Source organism: Ochotona curzoniae, unplaced genomic scaffold, assembly GCF_017591425.1.
Source record: "Ochotona curzoniae isolate NIBS_2020 unplaced genomic scaffold, NIBS_Ocur_1.0 contig_2692, whole genome shotgun sequence".
In the NCBI taxonomy this organism is placed as follows: Eukaryota; Metazoa; Chordata; class Mammalia; order Lagomorpha; family Ochotonidae; genus Ochotona; species Ochotona curzoniae.
Genome location: NW_024465556.1, coordinates 11,478,462 through 11,491,142, shown reverse-complemented (window position 1 = coordinate 11,491,142; position 12,681 = coordinate 11,478,462).

The window sequence follows — 12,681 nt, the reverse complement described above, 5'->3', positions numbered from 1 at the left end:
AAGCTTGCTTGACATACAAAATTGATCAACATACACAGTAGCTTTTTAAGTCACTTTTTTTTACATAGGTGGGAAAAAGAAATGTGAAAAGGAAAGAAGGAAATAAGAGAAAGAGAAGAAAGAAAAAAGCAGGAGGAAGGAGAGCACGGAAAAGAAGCAAAAGCAAGGAAGAAGAGAGAGGAAATGGCAGAAGAAAATATTGCAGCTAAGTACACTTTGTCTAATTCTATTATACACAATTCTACCCAATCAATATTTATAGATCACCTCCTAGGTAAAGACATGGAAGATAGAGCTGACAAAATTAAGCGCCTGTAGGGCGAGAGAGTTAATAATGTTGGAAAATCAATATATAATCTATCAACAAGGAAGAATAAGCTCTGTAACAAGTGGGCTAAGGAGATAGAGGGTAAGTATTTGATTTCCAGAATATTGCTTTACCAAGGATGGCAAGGGAGGATCTCCTTGAAGAAACAATATTGTAGCAGAGCCTGAATATGTTCAGGAACCCACCAGGAAGCTACATATGGGGATGTCATTTCTGACCAAGCACCTGAGATTATGCCAAATATCAGAAGGCTAAGCATGGTTTAAAAAAAAAAAAAGACATGAAGAAGTTAGTAGGGGCTAGCTTGGGAAGGACATTGCAGAATGTAAATTTTTAAAAATATATTCCAGGTAGGCCCTCTGCAAAAGCCTCATGGCTAAATCTTTGCCTTGTATCTGCCAGGATCCCATATGGGTACTAGTTTGTATCCCAGTTGCTCCACTTCCCTCCCAGCTCCCTGCTTGTGACCTGGGAAAGCAATATAGGTTGGCCCAAACCCTGGGGACTCTGCACCCACGTTGGAGACCCAAAAGATGTTCCTGGCTCCTAATTTCAGATCTGCTCAGCATTGGCTATGACAGCCACTTTGGGAGTAAACCAGCATATGGAAGAGCTTTCTCTTGATCTTTCCTTCTCTCTGTATAAATGTCTTTCTAATAAGAAATAATAAAATAGACTTGGTATATATGTATACATGCCAGCTGTTACAAGAAGCTTTCTGAGTAGTTTAAGCGGCGAGGATGAGGACAGAAGCAAGAAACAGCAAAATGTTTTTAGAAGGATATTCCAACTACTCTATGAAGATGCTCTGTGGTGTGACAAGTAGGGATCAAGGAAACTAGCTAGGAGACCACTGTAGTTCAGGAGTGGATAAAGTAAGCAAGGATTAGCATGAATGGGAGCTTTAGAGATGATGACAAGTGGTCACATTTAAGAATAACTCCAAAGTATTAATTCATCTGGCCTGGTAAACAATCCACCATTTACTATTGAGACAGTGAAGGAAGCAAACATCTAGAAATGGGACAAGAGTTCTTTTGGAATCTGTTTGACTTGAAATGCCTACCAGACACCCAAAGAGGCATGTAAAGGCTACTGTTGGGTGTCCCAGTCTATCATTGATGAAACGCACTGGAGCCAGAAATCCATGGTGTGTGAAGACAAAGAGCTAAAGGCTTAGTAAAACAAGTCAAAAAAAGAAAAAACAATTATGCAGCTGGTATGTTCCTGGCTCTCGGCTTCAGATCAGCTCAGTTCTAGCCATTGCAGTCGTTTGAGGAGTGAATCAGCAGAGGGAAAACCAATCTATCATTCTCTCTGTCCTCTCTCTCTTTCTCTCTGTAAATCTGCTTTTCAGACAATCTTCAAAAAAAGAAAAAAGATAAAGAAGAAAGGAGAAATCTTAGAAGCAAAAATCTAGCATACAGAAGTAGATTTGACTTTAATTGGTAACCCAGTAGGAATGCAGAGTAGAGAAAAGAATTTATGAGCATTAATATAAGTTGTTTAGAAGAGTCCATGTGGGAATAGATGGAAATTCCATCTGATTGTTGTTGGGCTGAGGTAGAAGGGTTGGTCATTTGAGTACAGACAAATGTGAAATCGACAGGAATAGATTAGAAAATGCCATAGGCTTGCTGGATAGCAATATCTTCATAAATGTGCCCAAAAAAGTACAAACTAAATTCCATTATTCTATGATCTTCACAGTTCTTTTAAAGTGAAATGGTTTTAAAGAAATCTCCCCAACACCACCATCACCACCACAAAAAGCTAAGTGTTTTGCATCCTAAAATTTTTTGAAGATTTCTAAACACTTCTTTGGTACTACTGAATCCAAACACCAAAATAAGGAATATATGCATCAAACTATTAGAAAAAAGTTTTTAGAGGCAAAAGGATTTCTGTTTGTTTTGTTCACTGCCGTATTCCCAGTGGTTAGAACAATGGTTGGAAGAAGTCAGCAAACACCAGAAAAATATTAAAAAAAAACATATACATAAAAGGAATAGTATACACATAGTGTATGTGAGAACCATACAAGTAGCCAGCTAGTCATTGATCCTCGCATACCACACCGGCATCTACAAAGACTCTGTAAAAACAGGATGTCCCCAAAGTTTTAAGCTTTAATAACTTCACAAGCATAAATAGTACAGACCTAACCAAAAAGCCTTTAAAATTTAAATTATTTAAATGTCGTATTTGTTTATATAGCTTTGTGAGCTTTGGAAAGTAAATCTTTAATGTTAAGCTTAAGGCAGTTTTACTCACTTGTGATGGAGCCTGAAAAAATAAAAGTAACAATTTACCACTTCAAACTCAATATGCATATAAAAATGTAACCTTTCGGAATTACGTTTGTCATTTCTTGGCATATCTTGAAGTTCACGACGACAATGAGTTTTGGGGTTTTTTACTTGTCTGTACAGCTCTATATATACCCTGGTGCCCCGTTCCTTTCCAAGGATTATAAATGTGAGAAGTGATTCAAACATCGATCCTGAAGACTGGTGAGACCCGCACCATTTTAGACCCAGCGCCATTTTAAACATCTGCTTCCCTTACATCTTGGTTTCCTTAAGGTTCGTTTCTGTAAAGTTCATGCCCTTTAGGTTGAAATTTTGTTCTCCTCCAATCCGCTGTAACCTTGAAACCCTGTTCTCCACCAATCTGCTGTAACCACATGACACCACACCTGACGACCCTTTCCAGCAACCCCCTGCAGCCCATACTCCCCCTACTCACCCCCTTGCCAAGGAAAAAAAAAAAGAGCCTTCTTTCTCTTCCTGTGGCTACCTTCCTTGCGCCAAACAATGACCTCTTGTGTGACTCGCTGCATCTGGCTTTTGGGTTTGTAGCAAAAATTCCTAACAACAAAAGTTTCTCTCTTCTAGTGTCATAGGCAGAAAATGCCTCCTCCTTATATCCTATTACTGGACAGAGATACCCTATATGCTTGTGTTATTCCAAGCAGTATCATTAAGAAAGACCTTGGCCTTGAGGCTGGGTTCTGTGGGCAGCTTCCCTCGGCTTCTGTACAGCACAGCCACTCAGTGGCATTGCCATTTGCCCTCTACCTGTGGAAGTCAGGGGATGTCCAGTGGCCACATTTTCCCCTTCCTAGCTGTAGTAGGAAATGAGAAAGAGACCAGCTCTCTGGTCTCCCTCTGCATAGAGGAGGAGTCTAAATTCAGGTTCTGCTCCAGGGGCAGTGACTGCCTTTGCAACAGCTCCAGGGCAACAACAGGTCAGGAGAGAAATGTGTTTGCCCTGTACCAACACCTGTACAAGTTTGAATGGAAAGTCAATTCACTAATTAAGTTCTTCTGTTGTAGAAGAGGATTTTGCCCGAGGCTAGGTTAGGAACAAGCGCTGGTAACTGGGCATTTTCACAAAAAGGTTTAATTGCTCCTTCCTACTTACCACCGAGAAAATCTAAGAACAAAGAGAAAGAAAGCTAGGGAAGGGAAAGGAAAGCACAACATGGACTCTCTGCCCTCTTGGTGTGCTCTGGCTGTGGGTGGGGTCAGCAGGGAACAGTCCCGCCCTCCGGCCTCCCACCACAGCAGAAGAGGGTCCCAGCCAATCAAGCTGGGCCAAGGAACACTTCTCCTTGCATTCTAAGCCCCTCCCCTTTAGATGATTCCCATCTAACTTAAGATCCAACAAATATAACATGACAATCTCCAACACATATACCAAACGCAAACCTCTGAAGCTACTCCACAGAAAGCTTCATTTATTAGCATGATGTGTCCCTTTTTAAATCAGGGCTCTACATAAACTCAGTTACCACTTTCTAAGGAAAAACTTGGCATCACATGTCAATAATTGAATTAGCTGAAGCTTCAAAGTAAGTACACAGAGCTTACTTCACAGGTAGTTTCCTTCTCAAGACAGAACAGGCGTTGCAAATTGCATCACTCACCTTTGAAATCAACTGCGAGAACTGTAACATGAATGGTACCAGAACACACAAAGTGCCTGCAACCCCACCACCTAGAAAGGAGCATTCTTGGTATGCTGCACATATTGACATAAATGGAAGCATGCACTTATTGTTTAAAATAAGGAGATTATACATGACACATTGTTTGCTAACCTGGTTTTAAAATGCAATACGTATTACTTATATCACCATCTTAGTAAAATAATAGTCCATTTGAAAAACACATAAAATGGTGGTAAAGAAGGAAAACAAAGCTTAGCATTTGAATAACTGACTTGAAATTATGGTTTTAATTCTTTATAATTTGATACATAAGACAAAAACATGCTGAGGAACCAAGAATCCAAAATCCAATTTCAACATGTAGTTATCAAGATATGTAAAACACCGTTTTCCTCAACTTCTCCATTCAATGTCCCTTCTAATTTTTTCCACATCAAAAAATTCAGACATATTTCATCCACAAATATTTCAGCATATAGCATTAGAGATTATGAACTCTAGAAACATAACCAAAACAAATTTACCCTTAACACACCTAAAAAGAACAATTATTTATTACCAAATAGAGTCAATGCTCAAAGGTTCATACTCGTCTTGGAAAGGACTAGTCTTATAGTTGGTATATTTGAATCCTCATCTACATAATTTACTTACTTTTGGTTTGGAGATGGTTTCCTTCTATTTTGTTCTTTTCATTAATTCACTGAAGATACCAATGCATTTGCACTTAGAATTTCCCACATTCTGTAGTTGATGCAGATGCAGTATTCCCTGGTGCCTGCAATTCCTGTAAAAACAGAAATATATTTAAAGGCATTATCAGATTCCATTTTTACCAGGATAATTGTGATTTGAACAGGAACTGGCTCCCGAACTCATGTAGACATCTTAAGTTAATGGAGCACTAAAGGCTAGAAACTTATTTCAATGATATTCCAGAGGGAGGCCCACGGGAAGAGCCCTTGCTCATTGAAGTGTGCTCTGAAAGGTATTTCTCCTTGTACAAGACTGGGTCCAGTGCAGCCACTCTTTCTCTGCTTCCTGACTGCAGGATGCTTCCTTGCAAGCTCCACCATGGCCATCACCTGGCCTCTCCAGACGGCTAAACCAAGGGGTGCCACCTATTCTTGGTCTGTGAACTTGAAAAACTGTAAGCCGAAAGAAAATTCTGTTCTTTGATTGCAGCCTGTGTCCGCTATTTACTTATAGTAAAGAAAAGCCAACTCAGCAGCTTATAGGTTGGTTTGGTAGGTTTCATTTTACCACATTGAGAAACGCAAGCAAGCCTGTCTGGACTCTAAAATTGATCGTTCAAGTGCAAACACTGTCAGCCTTCTTCACCTAGTAAGCATTTTGCAATACATCATCAAATTATTTCTTGGCCTTTGATGGGGTAGAGTGTTCCTGTAGGCCACCAGAAGATTCTTGGCCTGGTCATTAAGTTTTTAAAAACGTACATATTTTGAGAAGCAGAGTTAGAATGAGATCTACTTACATCTACTGACCCACCTAACCTACCTGGTTCACTTCCCAAATGGCTGTGATGCCCAGAGCTGTGCCAGGTTGAAGCCAGGAGCCAGGAATTCCACCTGGGTCTTCCACTTAGGTGGCAGGACTAGTCTGTGGTCCTCAATCTCTTTTTTCCCTGATGACTAATGATGTTGAGCATTTCTGCTTGTGCTTACTAGACATTGTAGAATCTCCTTGGTAGAGGAATTGTTCCAATGTTATTCCCATATTTTATTGGTTGCTTGGCATTTCCCATTGAGCTGAAGGACTTTCTCGTATATTCTGCACAGTATTTCTGTGTTCAATATATAGTGCAAGTCTTTTTCCCAGTCTCTATCTTGCCAAGTCACTTTCTGAATTGTGTTCTTGGGACAAGAAGAAATTTGAAATCTGTTTTCTACTCTTCCTTATGTTTTTTAAATAAAATACTAAATTCAATTGTGTTACATTTCTGAGGAAACTTGAGACTCTCAAAAAATCCTTTGTATCCCAAGATTATAAACAGCATTTATATTTATTCTCAGTCCTACTTCTGTTTTTAATATCAAAGTTTCTCAAACCCATACTCGAATGAAATTCATCTTTAAGAGGGTTTGAGGTAAGGATCTTACTCTTCCCTTACACATACAGCTGACACCTCTCTGCTTGTACTCACGGGTCTGTGTCTCCCAGCCTCCCCACTTCCTATTCTTTTCTCCACACATCTAAGTTCTCCCTCCATCATATTTCTGTGGTACAAACAGCCAAGCATGCATAGGTGAGGACAAAATCTTTCTCTAGCCTAGGAGGGTAACTCCACTGAACTCTCACTATACAACTGTTGTTGTCCAGTAAAACAGAAAATATGTACAAAATTTCACCATTTTTTAACATCTCCACCCCATCACTGTGTCCAAGCTATCATTATCCCCACTTTGCAATCCAGTCTTAGCCTGACTGGTTTCCTGCTTCTATTGTTGTTTCAATTATTAATTAGTTATAAGGTGGAGAAATCCACCAAGAGGAGAGGGTTGGGGAGGGGTGGGGGGAAGCCCAGTGCCCATAACACTGTGTCACATATTGCAACACAATTAATAAAAAATTATTAGTTATATTTTTGATGGTTTTTACATAGTTGATTAGGGTGAGTAAGGTCAAGGGCTACAAGAAGGTGGGTGAATCACCATCTCCACATTCTCTTTGCTTCCTGCATCTGGGGGAATGGGGAGGGGGAGAGGGGTGGAGACAAGAAAAGAACCCACACCCACCCTCCCAAACACCTCTGCACCCTGGGATGGAGGACAGCCACCTGACACCACCCCAGGGTCCCTGATGTGGGGCACGCTCTAAAGGTCCTGTTCAAGAGGTTTTGATAGTTCAACAGTTCCGAATTACTGCTGAGCTCACCACTCTAAGCATAACTAAATCTCTCCAGAATCCACTGGTTGACATAGTCCAACTTAGAGTCTCCATTTGCCCAGGTATTCACTGCCAACACTTGGCTGGGGTAGTTGATCAATTTGTTCTGTCCTCCATCCTCTGCTGTGGTACCAGGTGTCCTCTGCAGACTGCAATGTACTTCCATGTCCTCCATGTGCACCTGAATATGCTGTCCACTGCTTCATCTAAGTCACTGAGGAAGCTCAGCTCTGATACAGGCACTCCCTGGTCAGACAATGGAACCGGCAATTCTCTCCATGGTTGGGGTTCTAAGTCCAGCAATTCAATTGAGGGGATCCCAGACCTAATTCTTGTGTGTTCTTGTCAATACAGGGTCCTGCACAGTCCATCACCCCAATCAGCTTATGCACATGCTGGTGGTTGTAACTGCTGGGTCAGTTCTGCCTCCAGCCCTTTTACACAAACCAATGGATGTTGTAGCCCATCCCAATGCTGCCCAACTCACACTCAGCCTTCATGGACACTAGTCAGAGATGCAGCCTAGTCAGAGTGACCTACAATAACTCCCACCAGGTCTGCCCTCTGCCCTGGTTCCCATGTTTGCCAGTATGTACAGCAGTCTGGTCCAGTCTGTCCCACATCCCATTCAGTCTCATACATGTCAATGGGCATTAAAACCTAGTTCAACCCAACAAGCCCTACTATCCAGCCCACACACATGCTAGTGGGTGCCGGGTTTGCCCCCATTCCAACTCATGCTGTCTAGTGGGAGTGGTGGTTCAGAAGGGAAGCCTTCCACAGCCCTCCTCCCGGCATCACCCTCTCCCCCGCTTAGTCTCACATGTGCTGATTGGGTGCTGCAGCCCAATCTGGTATGGCCTGCCTAACCTCAGCATTCACCAATGGGTGCTGTAGCCTGGCTGGACCCAACCCACCCCCAATTCCAATTCACACTGGTGGAAGCTACAGCCTAGCCCAGCCCCAATGGCCCACAGTCCCAGCCCTGATGTGAACTGAGTTATGTTGTAACCCAACCCGGCCTAACCCACACTCCATTCTGGTGCTCAGATTCACCAGCAGGTGATGTGAGCTGGCCCTGCCTGGTTCACCCCTTACCTGCACCAAATATATGCTAGTGGGTACCATTTCCTGGCCTGGTGCAGACTGCTCCCTATCATGGTATCATGGTTTTTGCACTCAGCTGCAGGGACTATGTCCCAACAGAAGAGTTTCCCAAGTTTCTCCATCAGAACCTTTCCCAGTGCCAGATCTTGCACACACCGGTGGGCGCATGAGCCAGCCCTATTTAGTCTGCTCCTCCATCTTGGACTAATAAGAGCCTAATATGTTACATCCTGACATCCTGTTTTAGAATGCACATTGGGTGCTGCAGCCTGGACCTGCCCAGACTACTCTCAGTCCTGGTATCATTGAGCTAACCAGTGGGACTTGCATTTCCACAGGGTTTGGCCCACAAATCCCCCAGAATCTACCCCTGGACCGGATTCTCTTGAGTATTGATTAGTGTCATGACCCTGCCTAATGTGACTGTTCCCTGCTCCAACATCAGGCAGGTCCTGGGATCTAGCTCTGCTAGACAGGCCCCCAGCCCTAGCTTTCATGTGGACTAGCATGAGGTGGTTCCATGATAACAAGCCTAATTCCAGATCCCCAGGTGGGCTTTGACATGAGTTTGATGCATACAGATCTCCCAGTCTCTTCCCTCCAAACCTTCAGGTCTCAGTCCCCTTGCTTACTTGCAAGTACAGTGGCCCTGTCATTGAGTGTCCCTCAGGATTCATTCCTCACCTATACATACTGAGGCCTTATCCATAGATGCCCCTAGGCAGTAATTCCACATCCCCAAGATCTCAGCTCACCGTAGGGCAGCTCAACGGGTGAAGTCTGGCTCGGTTGTCACTCTGGCCACCCAAAAGCCCAGGATTTGCCCACCACTTGGCAGCGGTGAAAAGGGAGCTAGAATCCCCAGCAGAAAGCCTGGCTCAGTCATGGCTGTGAGAGTCAAACAACTGTACCTTTCAGCAGACTTACCTGGACTCGCCCTGCTTCTATTATTATTCCAGCAACTAGAATGATTTTCATAAGCCTAAAGACATATCAGTTCATCCTTTGCCCTAAACTCTCCAACATCTCCATCTCCAAATAAAAGATTTCTTATTAAAGCCTACACAGTCCAAGATGACCACGGTCTCCCTTTTGTCTCTCTTCTCTTCTCTCCCCTCCCAAACTCTGTGACTCCAATTCAGATCTATTAGCTTAGTACATGCTCCAACACTACCAGACCTCTTAGACCCAGGCTTTGAAGTGCCTGTCCCCCACCATCTGAAACACTTTTCCCTGAGGCCAATTTGATTTCCCTGCATGGCCAATTTGATTTCCTATGTCTGGACTTTGCTAAAATATCACCTTCCCGACTTACCTTGTTGGCCGTTTATGTTGAACTCCATGGTTCTCTCTATCCTGAATCTCAATCCCTACATGTTGTTGTTTTCGATTTTTTATTACCAGCCAAGCTACCAGATAAAGTATATTTGCTTTTAATTACTTCCTCTCTTCCCACCATGACACAGGTTCTACAAGGACAGTAATTCTGCTAGCTTAGCATTCATTCAGCTACCTAGTGTGGTCCTTCATACACCCCAGGAGCCCAAAATATGTGATATTGAGAATGAGTGACTGGATTGACTTCTGAGTGCTACAAGAATCTTACATGCACACCACACTATTCAACACTGTAATTACTGTATTTCTATGAAAACTGCTCACATCCTTCCTACTCACAAGAGATGGCTAGAACAGGGTATCTCACTGCAGTTACTGCCTTTAGCTTACTCAACTGCTACTTCCTCATTGTTCCAAATGTGGGCCACTCCAGAGCAGGAGCTCGCCATCTCATCTTTCTTGGTCATTACAGGGTTTTCCATAGGCCACTCGGCCTCTATTTAACTTTCGCTTCTGACACAAACACTAAAATCTACATCTAACATTGTCTGCTGTCTGACAGTCCTTTCATAATTCAGCTTAGTCATGAACATATGGTTCATCATGATATACCATTTGTCCCTGGCCCCACCCTGTTGAACCCTTGATGCCAGCCTTGAAGGTACAGGACTCCCTGCATCACTTCCCCCAGCTCGTGTTCATATCCTCTTCCTGGACTTCTCACATCCTACTTCCTTGGTCGGCAAACAACCCTTTTCCACTTGGATGCTCCCTCTTAAGATGCAACTCAAGTTTCTCCTACAACAGTCTTAGTTTTATCTACTACTTAACTACTCCCATTACCCTTAAACTGACCTCTCCAGTTGTAATCTTTATTCATCTATCTTTTCCACTATATTGTAAATTCCCTTGAGCAAGAGATATCTTTCAATTTTATATCACCAGGCCCTTGCACAATCTGTTTTAGAGTCATAACTGAATAAATGTCTAATAAAATAATATGTACAGAACTGAGGGAAATGCTGCCCCCTTTTCTCTCTCCCACCTTAAGTGGTTCTCCTGTCATGAAATACCTGTGAAAAGACTGCTTTGTTGGAAATTAAGTCCTGGGAGGATATAGCAGGACTCTAAGGGCAGTCAAATAGAAGGGAAATTATAGTTATGCTCTGATATTTAAACATAGACTAAAACCACACTGGTTATTTTCCAAATGGGCTTTATTTAGGTATTTCCGTGAAAGGGCATAATTTCTGATTTTTTTTTTCAAATCAGCAATGATAAGTGAGTTTGCAGCATGTTAGCATTTTCAGTTATTACAGAGCAGAAATAAGCCAGACAGCATGATCTAGGAACAATAGGTCCTCACCAGACACGGACCCAGCAGACATCTTAATCTTGGACCTCTAAGATTTCACAACTGTGAGAAGTAAAATTTCTGTTGTTTACAAATCAGTCAGAATCTTGTCACAACAGCACAAACAAACCACAACATGGGCCTGAGTCTAATTATAAGAAGTCACACACACATATGGACAAATATTTTTAAGCAATGAAACTATAACATGGGGATTACAAATGTACTGCTGGGATGATTCTGCCTGCAGGGAGGTCAGAAGAGTGGGAGAGAAGCCAAAAGGAAAGAGCCAAGGACAAGTGTCGCCCTGTGTCTCCATCCTCTGGTGTCATGTCCACTTGAGTTGCCTTCCCTTAAAGCTAAAAACACATACATTTAGCAAAATGTGGTACTTCCAGTTCCTATTTGTTGAATCACAGAAAACTTTCCCTTACATTTGATCAGTCTTGTTCAACACATCACATTCATACCAGTCAAGTCAATTCTTCCTCCAAAGTTGAGTCAAAGAGTAAAGACAAATGAATTAGCAAATGCAAGCCTGTGTGTGTTGTGCGTGTGATCAACAAAAGAAAAAAAAAAAAAGGTTTTGCCCAGGGAGGTGAACAATTAAGTAGAAAGCGGTACCATAAAAATCAGGGCCATTCTTCCAGTTCCAACAGAAGAGGAAGACTGGATCAGAGTATGAGCCTATCAAAGCCTGGAATGACTAGTTTGATGACATGTACAAAACTCTCTTCCACTTTCCAAGCTGAAACTTGCACAGCCCAACATGTGAGCTTCTCACCAACTTTGTCTGCCTTATAATCTTGTACACACACACCTATTCTGGGGTGCTGGGCCTCCAACTTACTGTAGGATAACAAGTAGCAGTTAACTTTAACATAACTACACAGGACTGAGCCCCTTCATGGCAGAGTAAAGTCTATTCAAGTGGAACCGTCATCTGCCCCCCATTTGATAAGACAGTGTTCTCTTCCTACACTTTTGCCTATCCACCCCTTGTAGTGACAAAGATGCCCCTGAGACAAGGCTGATGCTTCTATGGCAGAGGTCAGACAAAAGTCCCTCCATACACGGGCATTTTCTCAGTGGTGCCACCTCCTCCAAAAGGGGATCCCATGGTTGGTTGACTAGATATTAGGACTGAGAAAAATCAGAAATATTTTCCTAAACATGGAAGGTTTTGTCCCCTCTGACTGTACCAGACGAGCTGTTCTCATGAGCACCACAGGAGCTCAGAACGATGGTAGGAAAAGCAGTATCCCAGAACACAAGTTCTGTGATGCCCCTTCCCAGGGTCCCAAGGGTTTTGGCCACATGTGCCCCAGGTGCTCTCATTGTAGGCAAAAATGTAAGGCCCACTAATTCAAATATGGCATTAGCTGTTAAAACTTCTAAACACAAAACTTGATCATCAGGTATGTCCCAGGGTCTGATTGTAGGCATGAAGGGGAGTTCTCGCCAGGTATAAAAAGGTAATGACTGCTTCCACTGCAACTAATATGTTGTGGAACCCTAAGAACTATGATGGAAAGATGGGAGAGAAGTACTGCTCCCTGTAACTACAACCAATGCGCTTTGTCATGGTAGGTCCTAGCTAATCTGACCCCAAGAATGAATTGTCTCCTGGCACTTACTCCTTCTCACGACTCCTCCAATAGTAACAAATATGTTTCCAAGATGGCTATGACT